Below are 16,034 nucleotides of genomic sequence, written 5' to 3'. Positions count from 1 at the left end.
ACTTACCTTATTGCACAGGTTAAAACGTCCAGGAAAATATAGGGAAGTATAGTGACATCATTGCCTTGCTGTCAGCTTTGTAAGGAATGGAATCCATATTTCATCAAATATAATGATTACCTGGAAGTTTTTCATAGCCATCTTCTGTCAGATTGTGGAAGCCCCTTTCTACTTCTAGTTTTCTGGCATGTTTTAACATGAATGGGTATTAAGTTTTGTCAAATTTCTCTCTGTCAACTGAGATTATCATGTCTATTTTTCTATTTTAGTCTGTGGAATGTGACAACTTACACTGAATGATTTTTTTAAATCAAATCAACTTACATGGAATCATTTTATACTAGCCTTGCATTCCTAGAATAATCCACATTTGGTCATGGCATGTTATTATCTTCATATATTGCCATTTTTGTTAATATTTTGTCAGTGATATTTGTTCCTATGTTCATGAGGCATATTGGGTCTACAATTCCCTTTTTTGTAATGCCTTTCTCAGGTCATGGTATCAGGAAACAAGCCAATAAATATTCTTTCTGTTCTGTTTTCTGAAATATATGATGTATGGTTGACATCATTTTTTCATTTCTTATCAAATGTTTGGTAGAATTCATTAGTGAAGTCTTTGGGTGTGGAGTTTTTCTGAGAAGGGCTTTTATTTCATATAAACTTTCTTTAACAAATGGAAGGCCATTAAAATGATCTTTTTCTTCCTGGGTCAATTTTGGTATGTTTGTTTTGTATGGAATTTGCCATTTTTCCAATTGGCTATAAATTTCCTTCTAGCTACTATTTTCACTGTATCCACAAAATTTATAAGAGATGTTCATTACCATTCATTCCAAAATAAGCTCCTATTTCCCTTGTGATTTCTTCTTTGATCATGAATTAAACAATACCTTTATTTTCTCTTTTTTTGAAGAGTAAACAGATATAGATTTCTAAGTTGAGAAGACTTTTTTCTTTCAACACTTTAAATATGTCATTGCATTGTCTTCTTGATGCAATGCTGATGAATTCAGTCTTCACTTTCACATTGATCTTCTCTATGGAATATGCCTTTTTTCCCTCTATATTCATTTAATCTTTTTTTTATTACTGGTTTTCAGCAATTTGACTATGATGGGATTATATGTGTTTTTTTTTTCTATTCAATCTTCTTAGATATCTTTAAGCACTTGGGACCTGTGGCTTGATATTTTCCATCATATTTGGAAATATTTTAGCCTTTATTTCTTCAAATGTTTTTCTGTCACATTGTCTCTCCCCTTTCCTTCAGTGACTTTAATTATAAATATGTTCTCATTATTTTCAGTTGTCATAAAATAGTAATAGTCCCCAAGATTGCATTTTATCATTAATAAATTGAAATTTATGGATACTTCCAAAAAACTCTTCTCTGTAGCTCATATTTTGTTGAAAAAAATTAATTCTTTCTACATATGTTGAGATTCCTGGTAAGCTCAGGAAAATTCTCAGTGAAGGTACATAATTATGCTTTTATGTATGGAAATGTTTAAATATTTTAGTCCAAATAATTTCATCATATCATTTTTATTTCATTAACACTCATTCTTAGACAAATATTTTATAACACAAAACTCAACAGTATTGTCTCCATTTCTAATTATCCTGAATACTTTGCCAAACAAAACAGAGATGTCACAAAATAATAAGGCTTTTCAATTTCATTGTATTCATTACAAAATGTAAATATACCCCCAAATGGAAGCTCATTCAAAAGTTCTCCTCACAAGGTATGAAATTACAAGCCACAGATACGAGGGTTCAGTCAGGCACACCGCGCCCCTCCTCTCTGATCTTGTCGGTCCGCCCCGCACTGTCGTGTGACAAGTTCCGTTACTTCCTGTTTATGTACCATGTTCTCAGGAACTCCATTTTGCTAAGGTCTTCAAAACTTTGTTTCTATGGTGTTCCCTTCACTGAACATTTTGATTATTCACACTGATTTTGAACAAATTGCCACAAAAAAGAGTAGAGGACTCTATTCAGAAACTAGTCACAGTTTTACAAACTAGATCAATAACTTTGCAGGGCAACAGCTTGATTTTCAAAGCAGTTCCACAAAAAATCAAGTATTTGCAAACTCTGTCTGATACTGGGCAGCTAAGAGAAACAACTGTGTACTATCATGCCTGAATATTTTTAATAAAATCTCAATTGCCAAATATTTGTTGTTCAGTCACTCTAGGTGTTTTATTAGCTCGTCCCCTCCTTCTTCATGTATTCCTCCAGATGTAATCTTGGGTTATCCATTCGCATTTACAGATGAGGCCTATTTTGCTTAATACAGGTCATTGATAAATTTCCTACAGAATTGTGAATTCTGTCTCCAGCAGCCAAAATTCGTTCCTACTGTCATCCTGGTATACCACCTATTTTCAGTTTATACTGGATGCCTTGTTTTAAAAGAAGTATTATTATTAAGAGATGGATTAAAATAAGCCTGAATTGGTTTGATATACCTCTGCTTTTTATGTTCAGATTTTTCCATGGTCCAGTCTAGTGATACGGATGACACAAGTGCACTGAATAGAATTTTCACTTTAATGTGTAGTTAATTATGAAAGTCACCTACTGATAAACCACCCCCCTTCCCAATCCTTTATGAACATTATGTAACTAACATTTCCTGTTCATTGACAGTGGGCAGAGTGCTCACTGAATACAATGAAGTGTGCTCAGACACAAGTGCTCAGGAACGTTAGCTCCTCTCTGGATTCTGTATTACTGAAGCTACACTGGCCACTTACACCCCAACCTTGTAGCGGCTCACCGCAATGAGAGTCTAATTCTCACTTGTGTAACAGTCACTGTTGATGTTCCTGGTCAGTGAGTGGCTATCCTGACCTCTGTAAATCGGGGACCCAGGTTCCTGCCAACTGCTGGTGTCACAATCCAAATGGCCTCTTCTGTTGCCTGTGTCCAGATGGCGGACGGGACAGAGAACTTCTTAAGGTCTTGGCCTACAGGTGACACACACCATCCCCATGTACATTTTGTACTGACTACTGGTCACATGGCCACACATGTAAGTCAAAGGTATTAGTGTAGTCCTTGATTGGGCAGCCATATTTCAATTAAATTCCATATTATGAAAAGAGGGCACAATTTTTGTTTGAAGCAAGCTTTCAATATCATTGATTCTTAACCTCTTTACATTACTTTAAAATAAGTTTCCAGATGGATCAATATTTAAGTGTAAAAAGGTAGATAATTATAATCTCAGAAAGAAAGAGATCTGTCTACTGTGACGTAAAGTCCTGAATTCATTAAGAAGGAAAGAAAAAAAAAAGCATTAGTTGATTCAATCACAAACTTAAACTATAGCAGCCAGAAGACAGGTGTTAGGCAAGGGAGTCCTCACGACTCAACACACAGGAAAAAGTCAAGAAGAAAATTGTAAGTGTCCAAAAAAGGAAACCAGGAAAAGATGTAGGATTGTAGTTCACCCAAAGAGACATATGGTTAGTCTAAGCAACAAGTTAAAAGAATTAAGTCAGAATAAGATACCAATGGCATGAATCACTTTAATGGCCTTCTGAGATAGGCTGTGGCAAAACAGAGCACCAAATGCTATTTTTGAGGGTGTAAATTGATACAACCTCTATAGATTTTAATTTTCAATAGTTCTAAAAATTTTAATGAGGATATCCTTTGGCATACTAAGTCCTTTTCTTTAAAAAAAATCTCACAAATACAGTTCTTATGTTCTAAGTAAAGACACTGATTCACTTAGCACTGTTTATATCAGCAAAACACTAAACCTACAGATCTATCAATAGTTGCTCAGTTACTAAGTCGTGTCTGACTCTTTGTGACCCCGTGGACTGCAGCATGCTAGGCTTCCCTGTCCTTCACCATCTCCTGGAGTTTGTTCAAATTCATGTCTATTGAATCGGTGATGGCATCCAACCATCTCATCCTCTGTTGCTCCCTTTTCCTCCTGCTTTCAATCTTTCCCAGCATCAGGGTCTTTTCCAATGAGTTGGTTCTTCATATTAGGTGGCCAAAGTATTGGAGCTTCAGCTTCAGCAGGGTTATGGTTAATTAATTTATGTTTCAGCCATACACTGGAAAATTATGTGTGTGTGTTATTAGCTCAGTAGTGTCTGACTCTTTGCGACCCCATGGATTGTAGCTCACCAGGCTCCTTTGTCCATGGGATTCTCCAGGCAAGAGTACTGGAGTGGGAAAATTAAAAAGCAATTCAAAAGAATAAGATAAATCTACAAATAGAAGTCTACATACAGATGTTAAGATCCTTTGACATATTTGGTGAAAAATGTATTCTGCATACTGAAATAGTGCAGTAATATTTATGAAAAAGATATGCTTGCATATATTTTGATATGCCTGCAAATGCAAAGAAAACAGTTTGTAATGATAAACACCCACTTTTTAAATTTATGTAGAAGAGGAACAAGACAGAATGAAGTTTTAGGGTTGAGTTTTGGGTTCTTTTCTTTTTTTTTCACTATTTATTCTATGCATTTACTTCTAACTTTTTACAAGGAGAATGTTATGTCTATTGTTAAAGAATAAAAATAACTAAATGAAGTCTACCAGGTTCCCCAAAGCCTCACCTGAGAATCATGCTTCTGAGTTATCTCCCCAAAGGTAAAAGCTGCCAGTTAGAACACATGAAATATCTATGCCTTGTGTGTGAGGGGTGTGTGTGTGTGTGTGTGTGTGTGTGTGTGTGTGTGTCCGTGAACAAGCCAAATTCTCCCAGTAAACTGTGAGCCGTGCATGACAGCACTCATTTCATTTGCCTTGAAGAAGTGTGTCTTGTATTAAGTGTATCCTGAAAGGATGAGAACCAGGGACAAATTTGGGGTGAGTTAGGCTGATCTCGGGTGACCTCAGCCTGCAGTGGCTTGAAGAGGGCCTTGGGTTCCCAGCCAGAGACTGAGGCCAGGCCACAGCAGTGAGAACACCAAACTCTGACCACGAGACCAGTGGTCAGTGACAAGAGCCCTGGTCCTTCTGCTTTGCAGGAAAGGACTTCCTCGAAGATGGAAAGTAGTAAAGCAAGGAGTGTGTGTGTTTGGAGGAAAAAGAGTATATTGCATGTGGACACACACACGGGTGGATTCAGAGAGAGAGGGCTGAGTTCTACTCTTGTGGCAACTTGAATTACTTTTATGGGGTATGTCTCTGGATTTCCTTTGGCCAATCATTTACCTGGTTCACAGCCTATAATTGGTATATCTCAGGCTCCTCCCATGTGTGCGCATGCATCTCTTAGCCAAGACGGATTCTACTGCCAAGGCCTGTGGGTAGAGCATCCCTTGACGTCTCTCCCCTTTTGACTTCCTGGGAGCCTTTCTGCACATGTGTGGTCGGCGAGGTGTCCTGAGAATGAGAAAGATATGGTCTGGGCAGGGCCCAGCCTCCTCCCTCAATTGTCCCCCTATTCTCATCTTGAAGCTTTAGTCCATACGGAATCAATCTCAAGTTGCTTTACCCTATCTCCTGCCCCAAGGTTAATGACATGCCCACCAGTGAAACTGCAACCCAGGTTCAAACAGACTCACTTCGAATTTCTCCAGGAAACTGTCGGGTAGGTGGAGACGGGTGCTCTGTCCAGCAGCTCCTTTCTGATCTTCTGTTTGAGAACTTGGCCTTTCCTTCCTGAAAATGAGGTTTTTCTCTCCAGAGGTGGTCCTGAGGGGACCCTGAGCCGCGTGGGAACCCTAACCAGAACGGAGCCCAGAGCAGGGAGTGAAGCTGAACAGGAAGTGAAGCTGCAGCCCCAGAAGTGGAATCAGAGGCGGGGCAAGGACGTGACTGTCAGCCTGAGAGGCTTCTCTGCAGTCAGCCATCAGCACTGGGGTCACAGCGTCTGGGGCCTCAAGGAGAGGGTTGGGGCGGCTCTAGAAATGAAGGAGGAAACAGAACAAGTTCTATCTTGAAAGCAGGACTCCATCTTGGGCCAGACTGTGGACTTCGAGCTAAATGCCCAGTATCTATGGAAATGACATACCAACTGGAAAGCCAGGCCCCCAGAAGGAAGAGCCCAGGGCTCTCCATCGCCTAAAAGAATACCCTAATTATCTGTGTAACCGAATAGAATCATACATTCTATTATGCTTATTGGGGTATGACCACAAGCCTGTTGATAATTGTCCACTGTTAACTGCCTGGGCTTGATTGTCAGGGAATTTGGGGGAGTGGGTTTGTGCACGTACACTTAGGGTATATAAGGTTTTCACAAAAACTGGTTGGGGCCTTTGGCTAAGAGGAGACTCTGCCTTGGGCCCACCGGTGTAATAAACTGCACTCCACTATCTGCATTGTCCTTCTGAGTGAGTTTGTTTCCCAAAACATGTGGCTACAACACTTTGTTCTCAGGAAAGAAAAGAAAAAAACTCACTCTTCTTTTTTCTTTTTTTTTTTCCTTTTCACTGCAACAAATTCCCCCATCATTTTATTTCCTCCATATCAGTGGAGAAAGGGAAATAGGTGTGATTCTTGTTCTTGTCTGGCTGAGGACAAAACCTCAGTTTTGCTTTTTGACAATCACCGGCTGTTCAGCCCAGGGGCCTATCTATCTCCTGCTTCAAATTGTCCTTGAGAGATGTGAGCCCCAAGTAATCTTTACTGGGGTGATGAAGGACAGGAGGTCAATCTTTCATAACTTCTTCAATGCTGACATGGGACTCACAGACCCTATCTAATCGGAGTCACGGAGCTCTGGCCTTGTTTTATTAAGGGGCCCCAGGGTGACTTGTTATTCCCACAGGATCTGTTTGGAGGAGTGGCTGTCATCTCTTTGGGGGCGTGGGATTTCTCTCTGCATCATTATTGCTACTGCTAAGTCACTTCAGTCATGCCTGACTCTGTGCGACCCCATCCCTGGGATTCTCCAGGCAAGAACCCTGGAGTGGGTTGCCATTTCCTTCTCCAATGCATAAAAGTAAAAAGTGAAAGTGAAATCGCTCAGTCGTGTCCGACTCTTCGCGACCCCATGGACTGCAGCCTACCAGGCTCCTCCGTCCATGGGATTTTCCAGGCAAGAGTACTGGAGTGGGGTGCCATTGCCTTCTCCGCTGCATCATTATTATCTTGATGTAAATCTGTTGTCATCAGGAGGAGACAAGTTTTAACAGGTAGTTTAAGAAAACAGAGGCCATAGATCAGTAAGAGAGTTATTGTAACTAGGGGTCAAAGAAGGAGTAAGAACCAAGGTACATATGATGACGATTTTGATTGTGGTCCAGATAGAGTCAGTGCTTGGGTCATCTTGTCCAAAGGGATGGAACCATTCAGACCAAGAAATATTTGGAGGAATGACAACCTGAATATTAACAGAAAAATTAGAAAAAATTAAGCCTGAAATTGAGCCTGAATCCTAATTTAGACTTAACACTTTGAGGGAACTTGTAGCCAGGTAGTCAGTTGTCTAGGTTTATCTATGTAGGTCTTAACCTTTAAGGTGGCTATTGGTCATTACACACTTTTTTTCTTGTCAACATATGATCCAGGGCAAATTCCTTGTCTAAACATATAACAGTTACAAGAAGAGACCTTTAAAAAGTAAGGTTGCAGTCACCTGCTGCTAGCAGACTCAGTTTTCAGAATGGCTGATGGCATCCTAAGTCTGACACAGCTCGGAAAACTCAGGTTCTCAACAACACAAGGGCTTGTCTGAAGTCACACCGCAGTGTCACCTAGGTATTTCCATAGCTACTCTGTTTTGACTTTAATTGCAAATTTTTTTCTTAACAGCCAAAGAGACTGTCAGTGTCAGGATGTTAATGCGTCTCTAGGTTTGAGAAGATACAAGAAGCAGGGGTCATTAAAATCTCCTCCCAAAAATTTCTATCAGAAGGCCTCTTCTGCAGGTGTGTTTTTTTTTTTTTTTTTTGGAGCACAGAGTGCCTCATTCCTAATTTCCACCCTGAAGTCCATTCAGGGGGTGTTGAAGGTCAGCGGCTTCAGTAGCCATGATTCAATCTTTGTAGAGGTAGATGGCAGAGCCCCTTCAGGGTCGTGAATCTGACCATAGTTTGGGGGCACTACATAATCATTTTGTCACGTACTTGATAATGTAAAAGACAACACTTTTTTATAATTTTTTTATTTATTTTAATTGGAGTATAATTACTTTACAATATTATAGTGGTTTTTGCCATACATGGACATGAATCAGCCATGGGTGCACATGTGTCCCCCATCCTGAACCCCCCTCCCACCTCCCTCCCCACCCCATCCCTCTGGGTTGTCCCAGTGCACCGGCTTAGAGTGCCCTGCTTCATGCATTGAAGTTACATTGGTGATCTATTTCACATATGATAACATACATGCTTCAGTGCTATTCTCTCAAATCATCCCACCCTCGCATTCTCCCACAGAGTCCAAAAGTCTGTTTTTACATCTGTGTCTCTTACGCTGCCTTGCATATAGCATCGTTGTTACCATCTTTCTAAATTCCATGCATATGCGTTACTATACTGTATCGGTATTTCTCTTTCTGACTTACTTCAGTCTGTATAATAGGCTTGGGACAACACTTTTGAAACAGGCAATATAGAAAACAATACAGCTAGCAATAATAATGTAATCAGTAAGAACTTAAGTCAAGAACTTCCATTATGTGTAGCCCAGCATATACCTAAGTCATCTGATTTAGTTTGTTCCATACCAATCCTGATTTTTTAGGGAAACTATCTACTGGCATTGTCCGTAAGGCACCCAGCCCAGTTTTCTAGTGTCATTAGACTGATTATCCTTAGTATGATTTAATTGTTCCCAGTATAGAGTAGACTTTAAATAGGTGCAAAGTATAGCTTCTGCAGAGTTAGGGGACAGGAAAGCAAACTTAGTTATAGACATTAGAGCTAGGAGTGGCTAAAGTAAAAAAAAAAAAAAAAGCTAGGAATACTCAGGTCTGCTCACTATTCTCTTTATCTTCTTTGTTCTCAGGAAGGAGGGAAAGAAAAACTCATTTCTCTCTCTCTCTTTTTTTTTTCTTTTTACTGCAATAAATTCCTCTTTTTTCCCTTTTCACTGCAACACAAGTACCTGAGGACCTAGCAGTCCCAAACTGGGCACAAACCCAGAGAAATAAAAAATTTAAAAGAACATGGAAACCCCTGTAATCTCAGCCCAAGAAGGTACAATAGTCAAGTCTGGAAAGCAAGCTAAATGTAGAAATTAAAGATGAATGGAAAGAGACAATGAGGCACATGTACACAGTGCGATATTTCTCAACAATAAGGAAGTAAGAGATAATGGCAAGTGTGGCCACAGGAGAGAAAATAGAGACAATCATTCCGAGTGAAGCAAGGGAGACAGGGAGAAACAGGTATCCTATGGCATCACTTTTAGGTGTAATCTAAAATAGATACAAATGAAGTTCTTTCCCAAAGGGACACAGCCTCCAGATTTAGAAAAGAAACTTCTGGTCACCAAGAAAATCAAGTTGCATTAGACTGAAAAGGAAAAAAAAAAAAAATCCCACAAGATTGTAATTCACCTACACACTCCAATTCAAACCATAGGGTAAAAACAGAAAAATATGAAACAAGAAATGCTGATTCTATTCCCCTCAGGCCACAGTGACCTGGGCTGGTGTCCCATCCCTGGAACCTGATTGGCTTGGGCACCAAGGCTGGAGCGTCCTGGGGCTGAGGGCTCTGGGAGCACGTGGCAGGCAGTGTGCCCCAGCAGTGGACCCACAGTTCCTCTTGGCCTCTGCAGAGCCCCCAACCTTCAGAAACAAGCGGGGGAAATTAAGAGTTTGGAATTAACATACACACAGAAATATATGTCAAACAAATGGTCAAAACGTTAACTACTGAATAGCATAGGAAAGTTGATGAAAACACTGTAATCATCTATATGTGAAAATGAACCCAAAGAGAATAAATAAACATCTATGCATAACTGAATCGTGTATCTGTACAACTGAAATAAACATCAGAAATCAACAACATTCCAACATAAACTAACAAGGAAATTACGGCGCGGGGCGGGGGGGGGGGGGGGGGTCGGGGGTGGTGCGGGGCAAGAGTGGGACATGGAGAAGTGCTGCCCCCTCGTGGCCTTTTCATTTACCAACACCATGAAAAGCAACGCTACTGGGCATTTAATGCACAAGGGTCAAGGGGCTGAAGGTTAAAGACACCTGCCTTCAAGAAATTTCCTAGGTGTCACTGAAAAAAAAGTTCAAAATAAGGCAGGAGTTCAAGTTATCAATTTCAAGATGTAAGTTTAACTCACACCCTTTAAAAGAATCACATGAAAAGATGTCCACATCACTAAATATTAGAGACATGCAAATCAAAACTACAATGAGGTATTTCCTCACGTGGTTCACAATGACCGTTGTCCAAAAGCTGACAAACAATAAATGCTGGAGAAAGTATGGGGAAAAGGGAACACTCCCACACTGTTAGTGAAAAGGTGAATTAGTAGCAGCCACTATGAAGAACAGTGTGCAGGTTTTTTAAGAAATGGTCAAGAGAATGAAATTAGAATATTGCCTAACAGAATACACAAAAATAAACTCCAAAACATTAAAGATCTAAATAAAAGGAGAGATAATATGAAACTCTAAAGGGAAAAAGCTGAACACACTTTTGTTCTGCCCGTAGTCCGAATCCCCGATCGGGAAAGAAGACTCCTCGAGACTATGCAACTTGCAATATGGGAATTTATTACTGACTCAAGCCAGGGCCTCCCGCCCTCACCAAGGGTGTGAGGACGAAAAGGTCCCGAGCCCCCGTTCTCTTGGGGGTATTTATTGGGTACAATCGGGTAGTTGGGGCAAGCAGATTGGTTACACAGTTGCAAGGCAATTTTTGTTGGCCCAATCCTTGTGGGCTTTCAGCTTTCCCCTGATAGGTTCCCTTTTTCTTGCTAGGCACATGTTGATTGGCTGGCTCCAGGTGGCCTGATAATTATGTTACCCCGGGAAACCAAGCCTACTCCTAATCTAGGCTGCCTGTCATGGTGTTAGCCCTGACAGCCTCACAACTTTGACACAAAATGCAGCAAAGTTTTCTTTGACCTACCTCTTAGAATCATGAAAAATAAAACAAAAATAAATAAGTGGAAAAAAAATAAAAATAAATTGGACCTAACTCCCCTTAAAAGCACTGGCACAGCAGAGGAAACCATAAACATAACAAAAAGACAAACCCCATAATGAAACTAATATGTGCAAACAGACACACCCATGAGGAAATTCTCTCCAAAACATACAAACAGCTTAGGCACCTCAATATCAAAGAAACAACCCAGTCAAATAGGGGCACAAGATTTAAGTGGACCTTTCTCCAAAGAAGACATAGAGATGGCCACAGAGCACGTGAAAAGATGCTCAGCATCTGTAAGTATTAGAGAACTGTGAATCAGAAGCAGCATCACCTCACACATGCCAGAACTGTCAGCATAGAAAATCTACAACAATAAGTGCTGGAGAAGGAATGGAGGAAAAGAACCCTCCTCCCTGTTGCTGGGAGTGAAACTCATTCAATCCACGAAGGAGAACAGGACAAAGGGTCATGAAAAACTAAACAGAGAAGTACCTTAGGACCCAGCAATCCGATTCCTGGGCACAGATCCAGAGAAAACCATAATTTTAAAAGACAGGTACACCCCAGTGTTCATGGCAGCACCATGCACAAGAGCAAGACATGGAAGCAGCCTAAGGGGCAGGACCGGTGAGCAGGTGAGCAGGCGGGGCACGCCCACAGAGCAGCATCACTCAGCCGGAAGGAGGGTGGATCACGCCCCCGCCAGCAACAAGGAAGGAAGCAGATGCGATCATACAAAGTGACTAAGGAAGACAAGTATATGATATCTCTGGGAGGTGGATTCTAAAAGTGGATACAAATGAACTTCTTTACTAAATGTAAACAGCCTCACAACATAGCAAAGCGCCTTATGGTCACCCAAAGGGGAAGGTGGTGGGCAAAGGAAATGAGAGGGTGGAGATGAACACACACACATGACTCTACAAAATAACCAACAAGAACCCACTGTAGGACAGCACCTGTACTCAACCCTGCATAATAAACTGTATGGGAAGAGAACCCAGAAAAGAACATGTACACGGCTATGCGTGAGTGAATCACGTTGTAGTACACCTGAAACAAAAAAGCAAACACACTCTACAACATTGTAAGTCACATCTACACCAACACAAAACACAAAAGTACAAAAAGAGAGTGCTGACTCTATTCCCTTCAGGCCTTGGTGACCTGGGCTGCCACCACGTGCCTGAAGCCCGGGCAGCCTGGGTCCGTGAGTGGACTGTCGGGGCTGAGGGGGGTGGGGAGGTGGTGCCAGCCCACGAGCGCTGCCCCGTGAGCCTGGGGGCCTGCTCCCCTCTGCACCGGCCCACAACCTCCAGATCCAGGCGGGTCCTCCTGCACTGAAACTACACCTACCGCACCCAAAGGATGTGGAGCCCTGGCTGGAAGAGCTTTGGAAAGCTCCCTGGGCTCCACGTCTCCAGGTACCTCCAGCTTCCTTCCTAACGATCGCCCCACCTATGATGACAGCACCCTCCACACGGTGGTGTTGCAGGAACTGGGATGTGTCCGGGGCATAGGGGTAAGTAAGGAGGACGGAATGGGACACAAGCCTTCGGTGTTTCTTCTGGCACGTTCCACTCTAACTGGCAATCCAGGAACAGGTCTTTCCCTAAGGCTCTGGTTCCCCCAGTAACCAGGGCAGGGGCGTAAACACATGCTGCCGCCTTGTGGCCAATTCCCACAACAACAACTTTGAATCCTTTGCTCACGGGCACTAGGCCTGCGGGCTGCAAGTAAAAAACACCTGCCTTCAAGAAACGCCCGAGGGGAGGGCAACAGAAAAATATTACAAACAGAGCGGGCGTTCAAGAAGCCAGTTTAACTCACACTGTTTAAAAAATCACATGTAAAGATGTCAACATCGCTAAATGTCAGAGAAATGCAAGTCAAAACTTCAAGGAGGTATCACCTCACACCGGTCCAAATGGCCGTGGATGGAAATTCTACAAACAGGAGTTGCTGGAGAGGGTTAGGGAGAGGACGCCCCCTCCTCTGATGCGGGAACGGGATCTGGGAGCAGCCATGTGGAGGGCACGGGCAGGTTCCTTAGCAATGAATGCTCCCTAACACCATACACAGAGACAAACTCCACATAGATTAAAGAGCTAAACAAAAGCACAGGTGGTACGGAACTCTTGAGGAAAAGAGCACACGCCTTGACATAAAAGACAGCAAGTTCTTTTTTTATCCATCTCGTAGAATCATGAAAATAAAACAAAAATAAACAAATGGGACCTAATAAACATCAAAAGCATCTGCACAGAAAAGGAAACCATCAGTGAAAGAAAAAGACAATGCTCAGAATGGGGAAAAAAATCTTGCAAACAAAGATACGTATAGGGAATTTCTCCTCAATGAATGCAAACCACTAGTATAGCTCAATATCAAAAAAACAAACAACCCAATAAAAAATTGGCCAAAGATCAAATGCACATTTCTCCAAAGAAGTCATAGAGATGGCCATAAAGCACATGAGACGATGCTTAGCATCACTAGATCTTAGAGACAAGCAAATTAAATGTACAATGAGGTATCACCTCACATTGATCAGAATGGCCACAGTGAAAACCCTACAATAAAGTCTCCAGAGGGTGTGGAGAAAAGGGAACCCTCCTACACTGTTGGTGGGAATGTAAGTCAGTACCCCCTCTAGGGAGAATGTTATGGAGGTTCTTAGAAAACTAAACATAGAAGTGCCCAGTGACCCAGCAATCCCATACCTAGGCATAGATCCAAAGAAAACAAAAATTTAAAAAGATACCCACACCTAACGATCATGGCAGCACTAGGTACAACAACCAAGCAACTTAGGTGTACAAGAACAGATGGATGAAGACAGAAAATGCCATTTCCAGTTACTGGGAAGAAACTAGAGGTAATCATACTAAGTGAAGTAAGTGAAAGAAAAAGACAAATCTAGGATATTACTTCCTGTGGAATCTAAACATGGATACAAATAAACGTCTTTACAAAAGAGAAACAGCCTCACAGACTTAGAAAAGAAACGCATGGTTACCAAAAAAGAAAGGCAGAGGGATGGGGAGTAATTAGCTGGTTCAGATCAATATATACACCTTAAAACAGATGCTAAAGGGCTCATAACATCACAAGTCCAAGAGGGCTGTCAATGACACCTGCCCTCAAGAATGTCCTGGAGTAAATCATCAGAAAAAAATTCCAAACAGGGCCAACTTTCAAGAAGCCAGATTGAAGAGGTAAATTGTTCTCACAAGATGTAGAATAATAATAAAAGCACATGGAAAGATAGTCCACATCAGTAATTATTAGATCAATGCCAAAAAAACTATGAGGTATCACCTCACACTGACCACAATGGCCATCATCAAAAAGATCTACAAAGAATAATTACTGCAGAGAATGTACAGAAAATAAAATCCTCCCTCAGTCTTGGTGGGATATAAATGGTGAAGCCACGATGGAAAACAGCACGGAGGTTCCTTGAAACACTAAACATAGAGGTATCGTATGATCCTGCAATCCCATTCCTCAGTTTAGGTGCAGAGAAAATCACCATTCAAAATGACACGTGTACCTTGATTTTCAGGGCAGCACTATTTACAATAGTCAAGACACAGAATCCACCAAAATGTCCATTGACAGAAAAATGAAGACTACGTGGTACATCTATACACTGAAATGCTATTTAGCCATAAAACAGAACAAAACAATGCCATTGGCAGCAGCTTGGATATACCAAGAAATTATCATACTATACATACTTTTCAGAGAGAAAAGGACAAATACCCTAAGATATCATGTACGATGGAATCTATAAGTTCATACCAATGAACTAATTTACAAAATAGAAACAGACTCACAGACTGAGAAAATCAAATGATGACTATCAAAGGAAAGTTAGAGGGGACAGTAAGTTTGGGAGGAAAATATACGCACTAGTGTACATCAAGTCGGTAATGAGAAAGGGCCTACTGAATGTAACTGGGGCTCTACTGAACAGACTAATAACCTATATGAGGGAAAACAGAAAAAGAATAGATACACGTCCATGTGTAACCGAATCAAGTTCAGCTGATTCACTGCTTCAGGTGTTTCAGTACACCTCAAACAAAGAAAACATCGGAAATCAAGTCTACTCCCAATATAAAATAACAATAAATTACAAATTAAATTACATGAATTCAGTCCAGAGGAAACCAGACAGCAGCGACCCTATGAATTAAACATATGATATGCTGTGATATTAACGTGACACCACCAAAGGTTTTCTTTCACCCAGCGGAACGCAGAGCAGCAACTCACTCAATGGTACCGGACTTCATGTGAATGTGACAAATGAAGAGAAGAAAAAGGACCGCGGGTTAATCCGGCAACACCCTCAATTCAGATGTTGGAAATCTCAGAGCGGACCAGACACACTGAGGTAAAGAGCAGACATGGGACCCCTGCATACAGGGTCCAGATCCGTGTGCGTGCAGTGAGACCCACACAATCCCCAGACCCTGCACCTGGGGTGGCAAGACCCTTGGTTAGGACACCAGGTCTCTGCTGGTTGGGCCCCTACGGTGGAGACGAGTGAGTTCCTGTGACCTCTTGGCTGGGAAGAGAAACGTGTCAGGTCAGTCTCCTTCCCTCGCACGTGTCCCAGAGAAGCCCTCCTCTTTTCCCTTCAGTTCTGTGTGATACTAACTGTTTTTACAGCTGTCATAATAATGTTGAACACACTGCCTTGGTGATGGCAGTCTCGGGCTTTTGTTGTCCTGCAGAGGTGCTGCAAAAACACACCGGACTCTGGGCTGGAAGACAAGGGCAGCTCTGGTCTCTGCTGAGTGTGGACGGTCTGCTGGAAGGAGAGCACAGCGGCAGCCTCACCTGCTGCCCATTGGCTTTTTGCCTGATCCACGTGCCCTGCAGTCAACTGCCCAGGTAGCCACTGAACAACAGCAACAATGCACACGCGCATGCACTGTGGCAGCATTTAAACAG

This window comes from Cervus elaphus, chromosome 10 (genome assembly GCF_910594005.1).
Source record: "Cervus elaphus chromosome 10, mCerEla1.1, whole genome shotgun sequence".
NCBI lineage: Eukaryota > Metazoa > Chordata > Mammalia > Artiodactyla > Cervidae > Cervus > Cervus elaphus.
This window is presented reverse-complemented; position numbering follows the sequence as displayed.